This window comes from Phodopus roborovskii, unplaced genomic scaffold (genome assembly GCF_943737965.1).
Source record: "Phodopus roborovskii unplaced genomic scaffold, PHOROB, whole genome shotgun sequence".
NCBI lineage: Eukaryota > Metazoa > Chordata > Mammalia > Rodentia > Cricetidae > Phodopus > Phodopus roborovskii.
In genome coordinates, this window is record NW_026126418.1 from 45,478,289 (window position 1) to 45,495,773 (window position 17,485).

Consider the following 17,485-nt stretch of genomic DNA (forward strand, 5'->3'; position numbering starts at 1 on the left):
GCCGCCGCCGCCCCCAAGCGAAGGGGGAACTTTGCCGCCGCCGGCTCCCCGTCGCCCCCGGCCGATCCCCGCGTCGCCGCAAGTTTCCTCCGCCCTCCTCCCCGCCTTCCGCCTCCCTCCCCGCGCCAGTCGTCTTCCCGGCTCCAGCCGGGTGCCTGCCGCCAGCCTGCGTGCGTCCCGGCCCCGTGGCCGCCAGCCTCCCGCCCCGTGCCGCGCCGCGCTGCGCTCCGCCGCCGCCACCGCCGCCGCCTCCGCCGGGGACGCCCTCCCGCGGCCCGCGGAGTTCCGGGCTCCTCGCCGGCTGCAGCGCCCCGCCCCGCCCCGCGCCTCCCGCGCCGCCCTGCAGCGCCCCGCCGGCTCGCGCTCTCCGCCTCCCCGGGTTCAGCACCCGGCCGCCGCTGGACCAGAGGTGAGGACAGGTCGCCGGCAGCGCCGCCGGAACCGGGAGGACCAAGGGAGGAGGAAACCTGGTCGGAGGCGATGCCGGGATCGGGGGTTGAGGGTGGGCGTCTCGGTGCCTCCCCCTCGCTTTCATTCTTTCTCCCGCAAGCTGTGTGCCCTCTCGTCAGGGGGAAGCCGCGGTGGAACGAAACTGTCTTGCTCAGGGCCTCTGCTGCGGGTGGGATCCGGGGAGGACAGAGGCTTGGAGCTGGGGGGGGGGGGGCTCGTGTGTGTACTCTGGTGTGCGTAGGGTGAACTCCTGCAGGGTGTGTACCTCGGACTTCTAAATCGATCTGGCCTCCCGGCCCGGGGCTCACCTTCCAAGCTGAGCTTGGCAGACTAAAGAGATTGGCGAGTCACCCCCACCCTCAAAATATCCATCCCTTCCAAGAGGAATTTTCTGCTGGAGAGACAGCCAATAAACTCTGTTCAACTCCCTCCCTCCTTCTCTCCCTCCCTCTGTCCTTCCTAGCTGCAGTTTCAAACAGCTTCAAAGCCAGGAATGTGGGATTCATCTTCCGATCCCCAGAAGGCAGATGTGGTTACAGATGTTGCAGGATACTTTGCCAAGTTTAAAACCCTTCCACACTAACCAAAACAGCGAGGCTAGAACCTTGGGCGCGCAGGGGAGAATTGTGGGCCTCTGGGGCCACTGCGTGCATGGACTTCCGTCTGGTTCAGAGACTGGCTTCGCTCTGTCCAGTTTGTGCCAGATCCGTCTCCCACCCTTTCCTACCTCCTTTTACACCTGGAGTTCTGAACAACACTTACAGGGCAGAGGAGCTGTGGAGGAAGCTACTTGGGGCAGAGGCGCGCACGCGGTGGGAAGGGGGGTTTGGGGGGTGGGCAAAAAACAAAACCCAACCATTTTGTAGCAGAAGAAAAGTGTTGGTTAAAAAGTTGCCATGAATTTGGTGTTTGGAGAGAGGCAGACTGTAATGCAGTGGATTTGTTCCCTTTATTGGCTTTTCTTCTTTGCGGTTTTTTGTGAATGGTGTGAGATGATGGGAAACGTCTCTGGTCCCATACATGTATAATGTTTAATGCAATTGCATATATATGTATTTATGTTTGCATAGATATAGAATTTTGGGGAAAAAAATCCCCAAATTGAGACATAACCCAGTGGTTTTAAAGAATCCTGTTCCTGAGAGGCAGATTGCTCTGACAGCCCAAGGGAAGGCGGTGGCAAAAAATAGACACCACCTCCCTTTTCCCCAAAAAATTCTTCCTGGAAAGGTGGTGTTAAGAAACTTCAGAGATGGGCTGATCCAAGTGGCGGGCCTTAAATGGAAACACTATAGTATGTCCTGGCACTAGTCTCTGGAGGTGGGTTGCTGGCCAGGGGCCCAGGCTCGGGCAGGCGGCAGACACTAGACTTGTGCTGACCTCAGAGGCTGCCTTGCCATGCAGCTCTACAGTTGGCACACTGCTTAAGTATGAAACCCAGGCCTCACCCATGTCACTCATGGAGACAGTGTGGTCACAAGGTTATTTTAAGTCTGGATAGGATCTGGATTACCATCCTAAGAGCAAATCCCCTGTTTTGTGATTTGGTTACTTTTGTTTTATGTCCTGGGGTTCATGAATAGAAGTGTCCCGAGGCTGAGCTGTGAGCTTTAGGTTACTGTCATTTTGTAATGGGGTTGTAGCATCTCTGCTGCCATGGTATATGTGAACCCTCAAAGGCGATGAGTGATGATGAGATAAACACTGGCTAGACGGCAAAGATCAAGGACCGGCATGGGCATGCACTGGGTTTGTAGTCTCTCTTTATATGTTTTGCTGAGTTTTGTTTCAAACAGAGAGTGGTTTTAGATTAAACTTGGTTGAAATAATACTCTTACAACTTTTGCACGTTGGACTAGAAGTGATCACTTGAATCTGAATAAATTTCTTGTAATTGCTAAGTAATTACAGAGAATATTAAGGATGCAGAGTTAAAATGCCATATTCAGGAGTGTAATGCGTTTCAGGAGTGAGGAACTTAATTTGATTAATAGCATTGTAATGAGTGCCCTCCCCTCCAAACTGGCAATTTACCAAGTTTTCTTCCTGTACTCATGCAATGGATGACAGTGACTGAAGTGGTAAACAGAGGATATCTTACCCAAGCTTCTTGTCTTCCCAAGGTTGGACTGTGACTTGGTCACAATAAGCTTGTAGGTATTTCTTAAGGTTGGATGGAGTAGTCAGCAGAGCCTAGGGAGAGACAAGACAGAAATGGATTTGAAAAATGATCTTGCTCTCCAAGGTCATAAAGTAAAGAAGGAGTCAGTGCTGGGAATGATTGCTCTTCTGTGGCTTGTTTGGCTCCTTGGATCCTTCTATCATGATTCATTTTTGTGTGATCAAATCTTATGTCCAGCTCATTAGGAATTATGGAGAAGCAAAGCATCAGTGGGGGGTGGGCAAACCCTTTGATATGTTCATGTAGAGTTAATGATGGGATGATGATGGGATGTGCAGTGTATGAGCCACACAGCGTGACCACCTCTGTATGAACACTTTGCATGCTTTAACATGTGCTCTTCTCCAGTAGGTCCCTGAGGTTTGACAGACTAAGGCTGTGGAGTTAGTATGTGATTCAGTGTAGCTCCAGAGCATCTTCCAGGCTGTGGTTACTAGTGATCGGCAAACTTGTTTGCTGTGGCTCAGTCTCACTTACCCCTAATTATTTAATATTGTGCTTCTTCTTTTTGAGTTTTATCTATTTTTATTTTGTGTTTAGGGGTGCTTTGACTGCATGTATGTCTGTATACCTTATGCAGTATCTGTGCAGGCCAGAAGAGGGTATTGAATCCCCTGGAACTGCAGTTATAGGCCCTTGGTAGCTGCCATGTAGATGCTGGGAATCAAACCTGGGTCCTCTGGAAGAGCAGTCCGTGCTCTTAACCTCTAAGTCCCCTTACCCCCTTTAATCTCTTAACCTCTAACCCCCTTTAATATTTTTCTTAAAAAACAAAAACAAAAAACCCAACAGTAATTTAAAAACACTATCTTTTCAGAAGCAGTCAGATCATTGGTTAGGAAACAGGACAGTCATACAGATCGAATCCTACTTGTACTGAACCCTTAAGTGCAAGGTAGGGATTACCTGGTATGTGGTGTGCTGCAGAAACATGGCATAAGGACAAAGAAGGTCACACTGTGGGTGACATTCAGATTTTTTGATTAGGTATTGAGTTCATGGGTGCTGATTTTAGTTGTAAACTTTGTAAGCTACAGACATGATACAGTTTTTTTTCTATGAAACGGTAAAGAAAATTAACGTAGTAATTAGCATAATGATTACTTGGGGGAATATCTCACTGCACTTTGCTGACTGTAGCCCATAGCTTGCTGCCTTGCATGAAGGAGACACCCTTTACCATTGGCTGGTTGGCAAAACCATGGGTAATCAATCACTTTAAAGCTGATTGTTATACTGAGTAAGGTTGAGGCATTGCCCCTTCCCCGTTTCCTGCTCTTACACCCCCATTCCCCATCGAATGAGAGCAGGGGCCGCTTGGGCTTTCCTGGGGTTTCTCCTGAGAGTGCACTGCAGCTGGCACTTTTCAGTGTCACCTTGTTTTGTGTATCTAGTCCCTGGGATGGGACTAGTCATGAAGCCTTTCCGTGCTTTTGAGTTTTTAAAGCAGCGGTGGGTGAAGTGACAACTCAGGACTGGGGGTGCTGTTCAAATGAGAGCAGTGCTTGCATAAAGTGTTAACAACAGTAAGCTGGGGGAGGCTGGGAAATGAAGCCATCCGAGATTTTAATTGGAATCCAGAGTGTCCAGTGTTATTTTCCCAAGCAAGTTTTGGACACTGTGGCTTTATTCCTGGAAATGAGGATTTGGAATTAGGTTTCCTGGTACAAAATGCCTTCTTTGATCTTTTGGAATGAAAAGTTGGTGCTTTTTTTTTTTTCCCCCCCTCCCTGTGGCCAGTTCTAGCTCAGAAGATCCAATGGGAAAATTGACCTCTTTTTTAGAAAGCCAGGTGATAGACTGCCCTTGCTTGTCCTGGTAGTTTAAGAATCAGAAGAGCCAAGAACTAGAGAGGTGTCTCAGTGGTTAAAAGCACTGACTGCTTTTCCATAGGACTTGGGTTCAATTTCCTGCACCCACAGGGCAGCTCACAACTGTCTGTAACTCCAGTTCCAGGGGACCCAACACCCATGGAAAACACCAACACCCATTAAAAAAAAAAAAAAAAATCAGAAACCCCAAACTAGGATTTGTCTTTTGCAAAGGACAGTCTAGTGAGTCTGTTGACAAGAAGAACTTCATGGATTTGGTTTGGCTGATGCATCCTGGCTTTTAGTTGAGATGGAAGGTGGTTTTGCACCCTCCCCCCCCAAACTAACTAATAAGAGACCCACCAAGAAAAAAAGAGGAGACAGTGGGTGTAGCCTACTGGTTCAAGCCCCTGAGTCCCCACTGCGGGTGGGGAGGAGGGGAAGGGAGAGGGGGGCAGTAGGGAGAAGTAAACTCAGCTTCCTTGCTAAAAATGAGCACACACATTCACCCTCCACTAATATTCAAAACCACTCTCCCAGGCAGCCCTGGGAATCTGAGCTTTTTTGTGAGTATCTTCCCTGTTTCTGAGAGCTTTGTTTGCCAAAGTTTCCACTGCTACATTGTTTGACTTTGAGGTTTCCAGTCTCAGACCAACGTTTCACTTTGCCCATTTCGGTTGCTTCACTGTTTATTTTGGGTGTTTGGCTTTTATTTCAGTGACTGGGAAAGTCATTTCAAATTTCACTTTTTCTAAGTTCTGTGGGGATACATGTAGTAGCTGAAGGGTATTTGGGGGCATAGGGTGAAGTACAGCCACTAAAGCACAGGTGTCCTGATGGGTGTCAGGCCAGCTCTCCCACCCACCCTAGGCCTGACCTTGACTGATACGGCCCTTTCACACCTTTCCCTTTCTTTGGGGAAAGCCAGGAGTCAGAGAAATCTCCGTGCAAGGGAGAATATGTCCTGCTTTTATCAGCCCCACTCTTCTTCTTGGGCCTCAATTCACTTCTTCAAGATATAGGACTGAAAGTTATTCATTTTTCCCTTTTATTCTTTTCATGTGATCATTCACTGTCACTGACTTCAAACCTTTCCCGTTGTCCCATTGGCTGCTCTGGAGGCAAGGACTGTGGATCTTTTGTGGATCTTACTTACTTAACCTAGTAGTAGACCATAACACCAATACTTTTTTTAGCATAAATTTTAAAGATTTATTTTAGTTTTAATTCTGCTCTCTCTCTCTCTCTCTCTCTCTCTCTCTCTCTCTCTCTCTCTCTCTCTCTCTCTCTGTGTGTGTGTGTATGTGTGTGTGTATGAGTGTAGGTGCCTGCAAAGTCCAGCAGACGGCATCAGATCCTTGGGAGCTGGATTATAGGTGGTTGTTGGCTGTCTAATATGAATACCGAGAACCATACTTGGGTCCTGTGTAAGAGCACTCTATGTTCTTAACTGCGAGCCCTCTCTCCAGCAACAGGGATGTATTTTTTAATTCTGAGAGACTGGATGGATGACTGCATGTTATGTTATGTAAAGGGACTTTGCCATTTAAGAAAGGGGGACGGCATGAAGAAGATACCAGGTCCCTAAGCATGGATGGGAGACAGGTAGAAGACACACCAGGTGAGGAAACTGTATTTGGAACACCCTGCCCTGTTTTCATCTCTGTGCTGATAATTGCAGCCTTGTGCTCCTGATAATATTAGTGCTCTATGACTGATCCCCTCTTTTTACACTTGACTGTAGCTTGTGCTTAGTAAGTTCAGCAAATATTTATTTATTTTTAATTTTTAAAAAGTTTATGTGCATTGGTGTTTCACATGCATTTATGTCTGTATGAAAGTGTCAGGTACCCTGGAACTGGAGTTATAGACAGTTGTCATGTAGGTACTGGGAATTGAACCCAGGTCCCCTGGAAGAAAAGCCAGTGTTCTTAACTTCTGAGCAGTCTCTCCAGCCCCTCAGGAAATATTTATTGCATTCTTTTCAGCATACAGTTTCTTTCTAACTTTGTGAGCAGGTAAGGGAGATACTTCTATTCTGGGGAAGGATATGTTAATTCATTGTTTCCATCACAGTGAGGAATCCTGCATTAATGTGGGACTCAAACATTTGTTTAATTGAGCCCTTCATTCTGATTTTTTTCTTGTGGCAAGTGTGCCTTCCTAAAAACTGGACAGTGAAAACAGAATACTAGGCAGTGTTTCTGTCAGAAGTGAAAGATTGTGGACAAGCCCTGTGGTGGTAGCACACATTTTTAATCCCAGCATTGGGGAGGTAGAGGCAGGAGGATCTCTGTGTGTTCGAGGTCAGCCTGGTCTGCAGAGTGAGTTCCAAGACATCCACGGCTGTTACACAGAGAAACCCTGTCTCAAAAAACTAAAAGACGAGAAGAAAAGAAAAAAATGGCAATGAAAAGAATGTGGACAGCCTTTTTGGAAAATGTATAGAGTCTAAAGTAAATATTTTTCTTTCTTTTTAACCCCATTTTAAGGGCTGAATTTGGTGGCCATACCCACAAGGAACTGTTCAGCCTGAACACATGTTGACTGGCAGTTTGGTGACCTCTGAAAGCGGGTATTGGCCATCCGTGGTTACAAGGTAGCATAGTTGCCATTGAAAAACAAGATTGCTCTAGGTTTTGTGTCTGCTTTTGCTGACAGAAGAATTATTGATCCAACCCCTGAAAGCATAACCTTGAGTTTTATAAGAAATAGACGGATGGAATAAAGGAAGGTGTGGGGGTTGGTGATGCGGAGGAAGGGATGCTGTTTGGAGCATGCATCCTATGGGGAATGTGCGAGGGGAATGTGTGAGGGACAGCGCTTCAGAATAGAGGGGCTCTGAATCTTATTCACTGGAGGCTCTTTGAGTGAAAATGTCATGGGGTCAGCTACTGTCCTGAGGTAATGCCTCTTCTCAGTGGATGTCACCAAGGATGCTGGAGCTCTTGAGTTATGTCTCTTTTCTTGGTTCCAGGGACTTAGACAAGACAGTTAGGCCTAGGAATAGTGAGTAGGGAGAAAAAGGACAAGTGGTTATCCAGAGTAACTCTTACCTTCTTTTTCAAAGAGGAAAAATGGTGAGGGACAAGTGGATTCAATGATATTTTTTCATGTGGTTTTTCAAAGGGAAGGATTTGAGCTGTTGTGGGCAACAGGGACTAAAGTTAAGTATCTTCTGAGTGTGGTCCAGAGAGGAATAGAGCAGCTGGCTCTGGAGACAGAACATTAGGTAAACATAAATACCAGTGTCAGTGTTTTCAAAAGACTCTTGACTCACAGACAGACATTTCCCATTGTGGTCTGCTACACACACTTACACACATGCAGGTTAGAAATGAAGCTGAATTACAGGTTTCACTAGACTATACTGTAATGCTTGCTAATTTCTATTCAATTTTTATTTAAAAATTCTGATCTCTATCTACTAAATTGATTTCAAAACTTGCTAATGGTTCCTAATCAGCAGTTAGAAAAAAAAAAAAAAGTGTTCTGTTCCAGGTATTGTGGAAATTAGCCTTAATTTGTTTATTGAATAGTTGCTAATCTCAATGAGTTTTTTTTTTTTTTTGCATGAATTTTAGTCATTCCACAGAAAGCCTCCACCTCTATCCTTCTCCCACCAATTTCTTGTCTTAGTACAAGAATTTTTGCCCTTTTTTTCAAATCAGATTGAAAGGACTAATGTGGGCTTTCCTGAGCTCCACCAACATCAAAGGTGGGGCTGACTAATTTGAATGAATTAAGGAGCCCTTAGAGCTCTGTTTATGGAGATAATATTTGAATCAGGAGGCTGCTTTCAGTTGAAGAGGCAAGCAGGAGTACCTACCTGCTCACACCCGAAATACGAGAAGGAAGCTTGGACAGTGACTCCATATATTATCCAAAATGGAAAATGAAAGGGTAAGGGGGATAACTGTTAGCATAAACAGTTCACCTGCTGTCTTTATCCTTATTGGTAAAAATTCCCTGCATCCTTGCTCCATCATGTTGTGCGTCTTTGTTGTTCATTTACTGAATGCTCGGCAAGCCTCCCTGTCCTTGGGCCAAGCATGAAACTTGGGAAAAACCAATCAGATGTGAAGGCGTTCCTGAGGGGAATTACACATCTGTTGTAAGAAGAAGAGCGCTATCTTGGCCAGAAGGTCTAGAGAGATAAGATCAATCCAACACCATTGAGGAGGTGGCTGTTTGGCTGGCCTTGGAAAGAGGTGTCGTTTTGATGCTATCATTGACAGATATATGTGTAGTTGTGAGATGGGCAGCATTCCGGAAATAGGGGGTGGTGTTAGTAAAGAGGGGGTAGTAGGTATTCTGTAGGAGCCAGGGTGAGTACAGTGATGACTGGACACATTTGCAATCACTGGATCGGACTTCACATCTTGCGATGCTATGTCTCAGGAGAACATCCAAGACCTGGGAAAACAGGAAGGTCAGACCCAGTAACGTACCTTGACTGTGTGGAGTATGCAAGGAGAGAACCAGGGAAGGAAGTAAGACAGGGTAACGTGGTACCTTGTGGTTTCTTGGAATACCAGGGTGAAGGCTAAGACAATGCATGGAAAGCAGGCCTTGGGCTGTAGATATGGTAGAGTTGATAGTGTTGTCTAACTTGTACAAAACCCTGGGTTTGATCCCTAGCATTGCTTAAGCCAGATGTATTAGTCGACACTTGTAATTACAGTACTCGAGAGATGGAGGAGGGCCACAAGTTCAGAGTCATCCTCAACTACATAGGGAGTTTGATGCCAACCTAGGATACATGAAACCCTGTCTTAAGAAGCTAAAAGGAATCTGGCCTTGAGCAAGCCATACTGTGTCAGCTCATTTAATACGAATATCCACTTGAAGTACCTTCTTCTGCTAGCCCCACTCTGCAGAAGGAGAGACTGAAAGCCTCATGACAGCATGCCAGGTCTGAGGTCACACATCTGAGCTTGAACCCCTGCTATGCAAGTCATCATGGTTTGTTTGTTCTTTGTTTTTTGGTTTTTTTTTTTCCATTGCAGGTAAAACCAGAAGTAGAAACTGGTAGTCCTGAGGCTAGTGTGTCTCAGAGTTATGCTTTGTTTGATACTGTACTTTAAACATTTCTTAAAAGGTTGCTATTATTGAAAATAAGGATGTTTCCCATTAAAACAGCTCAACTTCCATTAATTCTTGTGACTGATAATACTGGTAACACCTTGACTCTGTTTCTGGAGGGAGCTGTGAGAGCCACTTACGGTTTTCATTTGCCTCTGTTTTCTCCTAGACATTGACATCTGCTAAAAGTTGCTTCTCATATCCCGTCTTTGTGCTAGGTTTAAACCCTCCCTAACCTGCATTGTTCTTCCTACACACTAATGTATTGTCCCTGTAGCTGTGTGAGTTTGAGGCCCTGACTTTGTCAGCCTCGAGGTGATTTGTTTAGGAGTGAGGGTTTGTTTTCCAGAAGCCAGGAGGAAACAATAACCCTAGATGGAACAGGCTTTTGGTTTTGGGCTGGAGACAGGGTTTGTTGAATAACTCACTTATGATGAAGCGGGTGGCGTGTGAGTAAATGTATCTGATTTGTGTAAATGTATCTGATTTGTGGAAATCACATGGCTTGGGTAATGGTGTTGACCTTAAAAACAAGTGTACAGTTGGCAAGAGGAGCTTGTTTGGAATGGGACTTGCTGGTGGAGCAAGGGCACGGTAGAGGTTCTACTTCAGTCCTGTGAGAGCTTGGGGACATAGCTCTGGAGTCCTGGAGGTGGGGGTTTGGGGCTTTGGTTTTATTTTGTTTGGATCTGTATCCCTGCTTGGTGAGAGGGTGAATGTGGGGGCAGTCACTTTTGGGAATAGGGAGAAGTGGCCCGAGGTGTCCAGGACAAGGTGAACCCAGGGCAAACAGTTCAGAGTTTCTTATTGACTTTCTGGGGTCAAGTGTCATGCCTCCCAGATGAATTAAATGTTTATTCTAAGGAAGGAATAAACTCAACAGTTCCACTTTTCAACATGGGAACTGATAAGCATCTCTTCCTAGACTCAGAGGCAAGTGGTCGCTGTCTTTGATGGATGACACCTGTGAGTTACACACATGCTTTCCTTGGGTGAAACTGATTCTGTGACTTTGAAGTTTTAATGTAAAAATATTTGTTTATCTTTCCATCAAGTAGTAGAGGAAGAGTTTATTGAGTCCCAAGATGGGGAAAAGTACCAGAGGGTAGTTAGTGACTCCACTGAGGTTTTATTCTGGCTTCTAGCTGGCTAAGAATGGAATGCCTTTTGACAAATTTAGATGAATTCACATCTCCACCTCCATCCATTTGCTTCAGGTTCTGTCCAGATTACTGTTTCCCAGTTAGCTGGGTCCACCTCTGCTAGGTGGTCTTCTCCACCTGGTTGCCCTTTGATCCCCAAAGGTCTGGACATTCTTTCAACAAGTGGGGTGACTCTGGCTCAGATGTGGTTCTGTTCATGGAAATCCTCCAGGAGTTCACTTCTTTCTTTCTCATAGACACTCAGCTGCTTTTGGGGAACTACAACTCCGACTTTTAAAAAACCTGTATCTTTATCTCATGTGTGCACATTACAGGCATTCCTGTACATGTGTTTCCTTGGGTTTGGTTAATACTTGTGTTTTTGGTAGTTTACTTTGTGAATGGAATGCATGTACATGTTCCAAAGCATGGAGGAATAGAGAACCCACTAAAAAGTAATTTTTGCGCTTCTGCTTTCTGTTTTCCCTTATTAAAGGAAAGGCACCATTCAGAGGTGTTGTTGGGGGAGTGCAGTGCAGCTCAGGAGTGCTTGTCTAGCATATAAGACCCCAGCTTCAATTACCAGCATCAACAAGAAGAAAAAATCTAAGCCATCCATTCTCTCAGTGATAACATTTAGTTACATTTACGGTCATATACTAATGGTGGCTTGTTTATTGGAGACAGAATCTTGCCATGGTTCCCAGGATGGCTTGGAGTTCCTGGGCTCACGTGGTAGTCATTTTGCCTTAGCCTCCCAGGAAGCAGGAACTCTAGATGTCCACCACTGTTATGAGTATGAATGTTTTTTTTTTTTCTATACATGTTGTTCCTTGTACAGTTCAGTTTTTTTTTTATCAAGTCATGGAAAACTTCCTCCATTGGTATGAACAAAATATCCTCTTATTTATTTGCATGTGGGATGTGGGCTTGCAGTACTGAGGAATGAACCCAGGACCTCACTTACCCTGTCTGTGCTAGGTTAGCATACCTCTGCACTCCATCTCTCGCATAGCCTCCTGCTTTGGAATGCCTTGCACTATGTACCATTTCAGATTTTGCTAGACAGCATTGTGCATTGCAGTGTTGCAGTGACTGAGTTTCTATACGCAGACTGCAATGGCCGTGTTTATGTTTGCAATAGTCCCTCATTACCCATGGTTTTGCTTCTGGCTTTCAGTTGTCAGAGTTCCGCTGTGGTCTGAAAATATTTCATGGAAAGTCCCAGAAACCGTCTGTAAATTTAAAATAACTTTTACTATATTGCATTATTCTAATTACTTTGTTTTATTATCACCGTTTTATTATCTTTCCTTCTGTGTAGTTTGTAAATTTGCACTTTATCATGGACATGTCCATACTGGGGAGAACTGGAGTTTACGGGAGGTGTCAGTGATCTCCATTCAGAGTGCCCATTGGGTGTCTTGGAGCATACTCCCTTGAGGGTGGGGAGCACCGCTGTATACTGAACATCTGTGCATGGATAGCTTGATTTACTAATTCCTTTCCTGTACCCTTGGGAATAAACACCAAAGATTGTTATTTGCTTTGTAAATTTCAAGTAGATTGCAGCACGAATCAGACTTTTCATTTGTGTTTGTGAAGCGAAATGCATGGCTAGAATAAAGGGTTCAAGGACCCAGTCCTGTCTGCTTTTGCTGAAAATCAGCTATGTGGTCAAGGAAAGTAATTTTATTTTCAGTGTCTTCCTGTCTGTCAAGGAAGGCAGAGACTTGGTTCTTCCTAGCGTTAAATAATTCTCTAGTCTCTCTTTTTTGGTCTTTCCAGTAAGTGGAGTCTGTTTTTTTTTTTTCCTCCCCCAATGTAAGTTTGAGTCTGTGAATAACTGTGGGCTTTGGAAGCCTTGCAAACCACAGCTTTACTTTGATTGTTTTAAAGGACCATGTCTGCCTATGCTTTATGTTAAAAGCAGAGTTTATATGGCTGATAGCTGAATTAAAAAAGAAATACTGCGAGTGATAAGTAAGCATTTAGTGACCAAGAAACTTATATAGTCAGCTTTTTATTATTGATCATAAGTAGAGACAATGGATTTTTGTACTTAAGGAAAAAGTTTTATTTTTAATAGCTTTAAAAAAAAGCAATAGGCTGGTGATGGACAGTCTATAAGAAACAGCAAAATTTTATGGAGCAGACCAGAAGAGACTGCTTTTGACCATTTTGTAAGATGAAGAAGGTTTATTTTTGAAATAATTAGTCAGTGTTCTTTTCCTAGGTGGTGCTGGGACTAGAACCCAGGGCCTGTGTAAACCAAGATGAGCTCCGTGGCTGAAGTTTATCTCTAGGCTTTAATCTCTAGGACAGTCGAAGTGAGTAATGATGTCAATGACCTCTTTGCACTTACCGAACTAGATACAGCTCAAGTTTTAAACACACATAACATGATGTAAAACTCACATTTGTTTTCTATACTGGATTTTCCCCTTTAGAATTGACTCCTATAGCCAAGCACCGTACATGACTTTTTCATTTGATCCATTTGGAATTTTTGGATAGCTAATAGAGACTTTTTTCTAGAACATTTTTTTTGGGGGGGGATGCATTTACTAAACTTCTTTCTATATACAAATTTATTTACTTAGGCGTGGGACAGAAAAACAAAGCAAAACAAAATAAATAACTTAAATATTCTTTTGTAGAACTGAATCATATGTAGCCACTAAAACTATGACTTCAGATGAATATTCATGGATACATCATGGGAGACAGGGTCTCCTTATGTAGTCTTAGCAGGCATGGGATTTACCTCTGCATCCAGTGCTGAGATTATAGGTGTTTGCCATCATGGGCAGCTCCAGATCACAGTTGGACATTTCCTTAGTACCTTTTAGATTTATGGTTATGACATAAAGGGGGAAAGGAGCTAGTAGGGAATTGGGGAACACACTGTAATAGTGGCAGCAGCCATCTCAGCCATGTGGGTCAAGAGATGGTTTTTAAACCCAAATGAGGGGAATAAATACCAGAGCCTTGTGTCACCTCTATAATGTAGCATTAAAGGTGGCCATCTTCCTTATAATGGCAATTCGCTAAACTGTGGCTTTTGTTCCTCGTGAGTAAAATGTACCCTAGGGTTTTATGCCTATTTTAGGATTAGATTACGGTCTGGAAGTTACACTTTTGAGAGGCTGGCTTTGATTTCACATAGTGCAGGTGTGTTAGATTGGTGCCAGTGTTTAATTATAATTATCGACACATTTCTAATGCTGTTTTACGTGTGATATGTCACCTGTGATGTTGACAGCTCTGGACTGCCGTGAGCCTGCCATGGGACTCTTCATAGAGGGTTGTTTAAACTTCACATTGTTGGAAGGATTCTCAGTGAAGTGGATGCAGGGGGACTAGGAGGTGAAGAGGCTTCATGTCCCACTGCGGCTGTTAATTTCCGTCTGTTGAATGTTAACCTGACAGTTATCTAGGTTTACTTTTCAAGAAGCCTGGGAGTTCCATCTTATTTTTTGTATAGTGTGTCTGTGTGTGTGTAGGGTAATGGAGTGATGCTATTTGATGCTATTCTGTTTTGATTTGACTTCTCAAAGGTGACAGAGACGCTACTGCTGAGGGTCCTACTCATAATAGATCAGCAGGCTTTCCTTATATGATGGTCGTTTCTCCCTTTTTGTTTTCCATTTATTTGTCAATGTTGTTTGAGACAGTGTCTCCAGTGGCCTAAGCTGACCTCCAATTCTTTTTAGTCTAGGACCTTGAATGCCAATCCTCCCAATTTTTCCTGGGCCCAGGTTGGCCTTGAACTCATCATCTTCTTGCTTCAGCCTCCAGAATGCTGGGTTTTATAGGCACGGCCCACCACAGCAGCTTGCCCTCTAGTTTTCTCTTTCTCTCTCTCTCTGTTTTCTTCACCTACTCTCTGTCCCTTTCCTTTCTCTTTCCTCCTCCACCTTTCTACCCTCTGCTTTTCTCCTTCATGCTGGAGGTAGATCCAGGGCCTTGTTCACCAGAAGCAGGTGCCCTGCCACACCCTCAGTCCCAGCATTGATTTCTGGATTTTCTTCGGGGATGCTTTTTTTCAGGTATTACCTCCTACCATGAGTAGCTACCTTGCTAGCTACTGAGCATGGTGACACAAAGGCTGTTGCAAAGCTCAGTCTGGTACAGGCAGACAGATGGACAGACAAGTAGCAAGGACACAACAGAGAAGTCTGGCACATGGCTATAAATAGGAAGTAATGCTGGGGTGCACACTTCTGCTTAAGAGGGCTTCGGGGGTTGTCTTCCAGGGCAGTGATGTTTGTCAGCTGCTTGTGAAGGTTCAATGTCGTGTTCTCAGGTAGCCAAAGGCTTTCGGGGGGGGGGGGGCAGCATCAGCATCACCCCTTGTCTCAGTGAGTGCTAGTGGGACCAGAGAAAGCAGCAGCGGTGTTGTTAGAAACACAGGCCTGGGCCTACTGGGAACCCTGCCGAACTGGCCCCAGCTTCTCACTGCTCTCACCAGGTGACTTGAATGCTTTTATGAATGCTTTTAGGAAGCTGAGATCGTGAGCAGGCAGCAAGGGGTAAAAGGCAAGAGCTGGGGAAGGACCAGGCACCTGCTAAGGAGTATTGACTTTGATTTTTTTTTTTTCTTTTTAAAGTACATGTTGAAAATGCAGAAATAACAGCAGACTCCCATTTTCTAAATATTGGTGTGTGTGTGTGTGTGTGTGTGTGTGTGTGTGTGTGTGTGTGTGTTTGTTTTTGGTTGGTTGGTGTGTGTGTGTGTGTGTGTGTGTGTGTGTGTAAGCCAGAGGTCAGTGTAGAGTCTTTTCCCCCCCACTTCTCTCCACCTTTATTTTTTTTTTGACAGGGTCTCTCATTGAACCTTAAGTACCTTAGGAGTGCCTAGCCAATGAGCTTCCTGTTCCTGAGCTCTAAAGCTGGGTTTAAAGGCATTTGTTACCATGGCTCATTTTAACATGGGTTCTTGGGATCTGAACCCAGCTCCTTGTGCTTGTACAGCCCATTTTACTGACTGAGCCTTCTCTCCAACACCCATAAATGTTTCTTGAAACCTGAACCAGGGGTAAGCTGCCTCAGCAGGTAAAGATAAGCAAGCCTAGGGACTTGAGATCTGTCCCTGGACCTCATTTGGAGAGAGGGAACTGACTCAGCATAGTTGTCCTCTGCCTCCCGAGTGTATGCTGTGGTTTGCCCCACCTCCCTCGTGCACACATAGTAGTAATACATTTTAAAAACATAAAGAAAAGCCAGGAACTTAAATCACACCGAGGGAGTTCCATAGAAAGTCCCCCGAATAAGTGTGAAAAGCACATTGTCTCCCACAGTGTAGAGGGTACACCAAGAGTTCCGAAGCGTCTGTGATGTGGAAAACCATTAACTTAATCACTTCTACTGGGACATCCCTGGGGTCTTCCAAATTTATTCTGCAGAGGAACCCAGTGCAGCTGTTAACACCCCAGGCTTAGCGGACTGCCTTCTGCTGAGCACTTTCTGGGAAAGCCTGCATTGCTTCTCGGACTCTCAACACCGCTTTCTCTGTGTTAGGAAGCCAGCTGTCTGGCCTTGCCTGGGAATCAGGGATGCCCTGGGATATAGGACTTTTAGTATTAAGGGTCTCAGCCAAAGCTGGTACTTTGTTTGTTTACCATATGTAGGAATTTCCCTTTTTCATTAAATGCCAGCCCCAGCCACATTCTGGTGGAGTGGTTCTCAGTCCTGTTTGCATCCCTGTGCCCCGTCCCGGTTGCTGAGCCTGTGACTAAATTGGTCTGGGATACTATGGAGTGTTTCAAAGGTCCCCAAGTTATCCTAACATGTGTGAAAGTTGTTCAAAGCAATTAAATGTGTGGAAATGTAGTCTTGATGTGCCACTTATGGATTTATTTTAATATGCAATAGAAAAGAGCATTATCCATTAAAAAGAAAAGAGTCAAAATGCCACTTAGCAGCATGCCAGGGGACCAGCAGTCCTCCATGCTCTCCACTGTGGGAATACTCAAGGAAGAATGGCAGGCTGGAAGGGCAGTGAGGAATACAGGCATGTACTTAACAATGGGCGTGGCTTTAGAGGTTTTAAGGCTCTTTGGAATGCTGAATTGATGAGATGTGGCATCAAACAGGGAAGGTGGGATCTAGGAAGGGACAGGGTCTGGAGTAATCAGCAGTAGGTGAACACTGGAAGGTGACTTGGATTGGTTGGCCTCGGGGCACATGGTAGAACTGTCTAGAATGGCCATCTCAGGCGGCCCCTGGACAGGGACAGATAAGCATGTCTACCTAGTGCAAGCAGCAGGGGAGTTGGAGTGTGGGAACCAGTCTGCAGGGGGAAAGGTCAGAGAGTAGACCTGCCCTGGAGTCCTGGGTGAGTGAGTGTCTGGAGAAGAGCAGTGTGGGGACAGCTAGGAGGTGGCTGGCACACTAGAGAGACTGCTTGCTGATGACCTTCTAAGTCCATGCTTGAGTCAAGGGACTAGTTTGTGTTAGTCATTTGTGAGGTCTTTAGTGTTGTTTCTGTGGACTCAAAATGAAGTCAAGTTGTAATGGGTCCAGAAGGAGGAGGTAGTAGCTAGCACTAAAGAAAAGGCCTGAGGTGATACTGGACCTTAGGAGATAAGCCCTGGCCTGATGATTTAGACACCTGCTTATTCATGAAGGCTATTCCATGAGTAAACACACAAGGGATGGTCAGATACTCACAGGGAGGTGACGGAGCCACCCAGGGCTCCATGAAGCTGTTTTGGGATATAGCCACCTCACATCCCCCCTACCCCCCTTTACCCAGAAGCTTCTCTTGTCATTTCCTGGACACAACAATTGAAAGGTCAGAATTTATGTGT

At 45.1% G+C, this 17,485-nt stretch overlaps 1 protein-coding gene across 1 annotated transcript in view; it reads left to right on the plus strand.

Moving 5' to 3' along the window:
• Positions 1-282: 282 nt before the first annotated feature.
• Positions 283-17,485, plus strand: part of Acvr1 (activin A receptor type 1) — a 120,589-nt gene continuing 103,386 nt past the window's right edge. The window contains exon 1 of the mRNA XM_051184660.1: positions 283-409. The gene's annotated coding sequence lies outside the window, so the exon portion shown is untranslated. The remainder of the gene's footprint in view (positions 410-17,485) is intronic.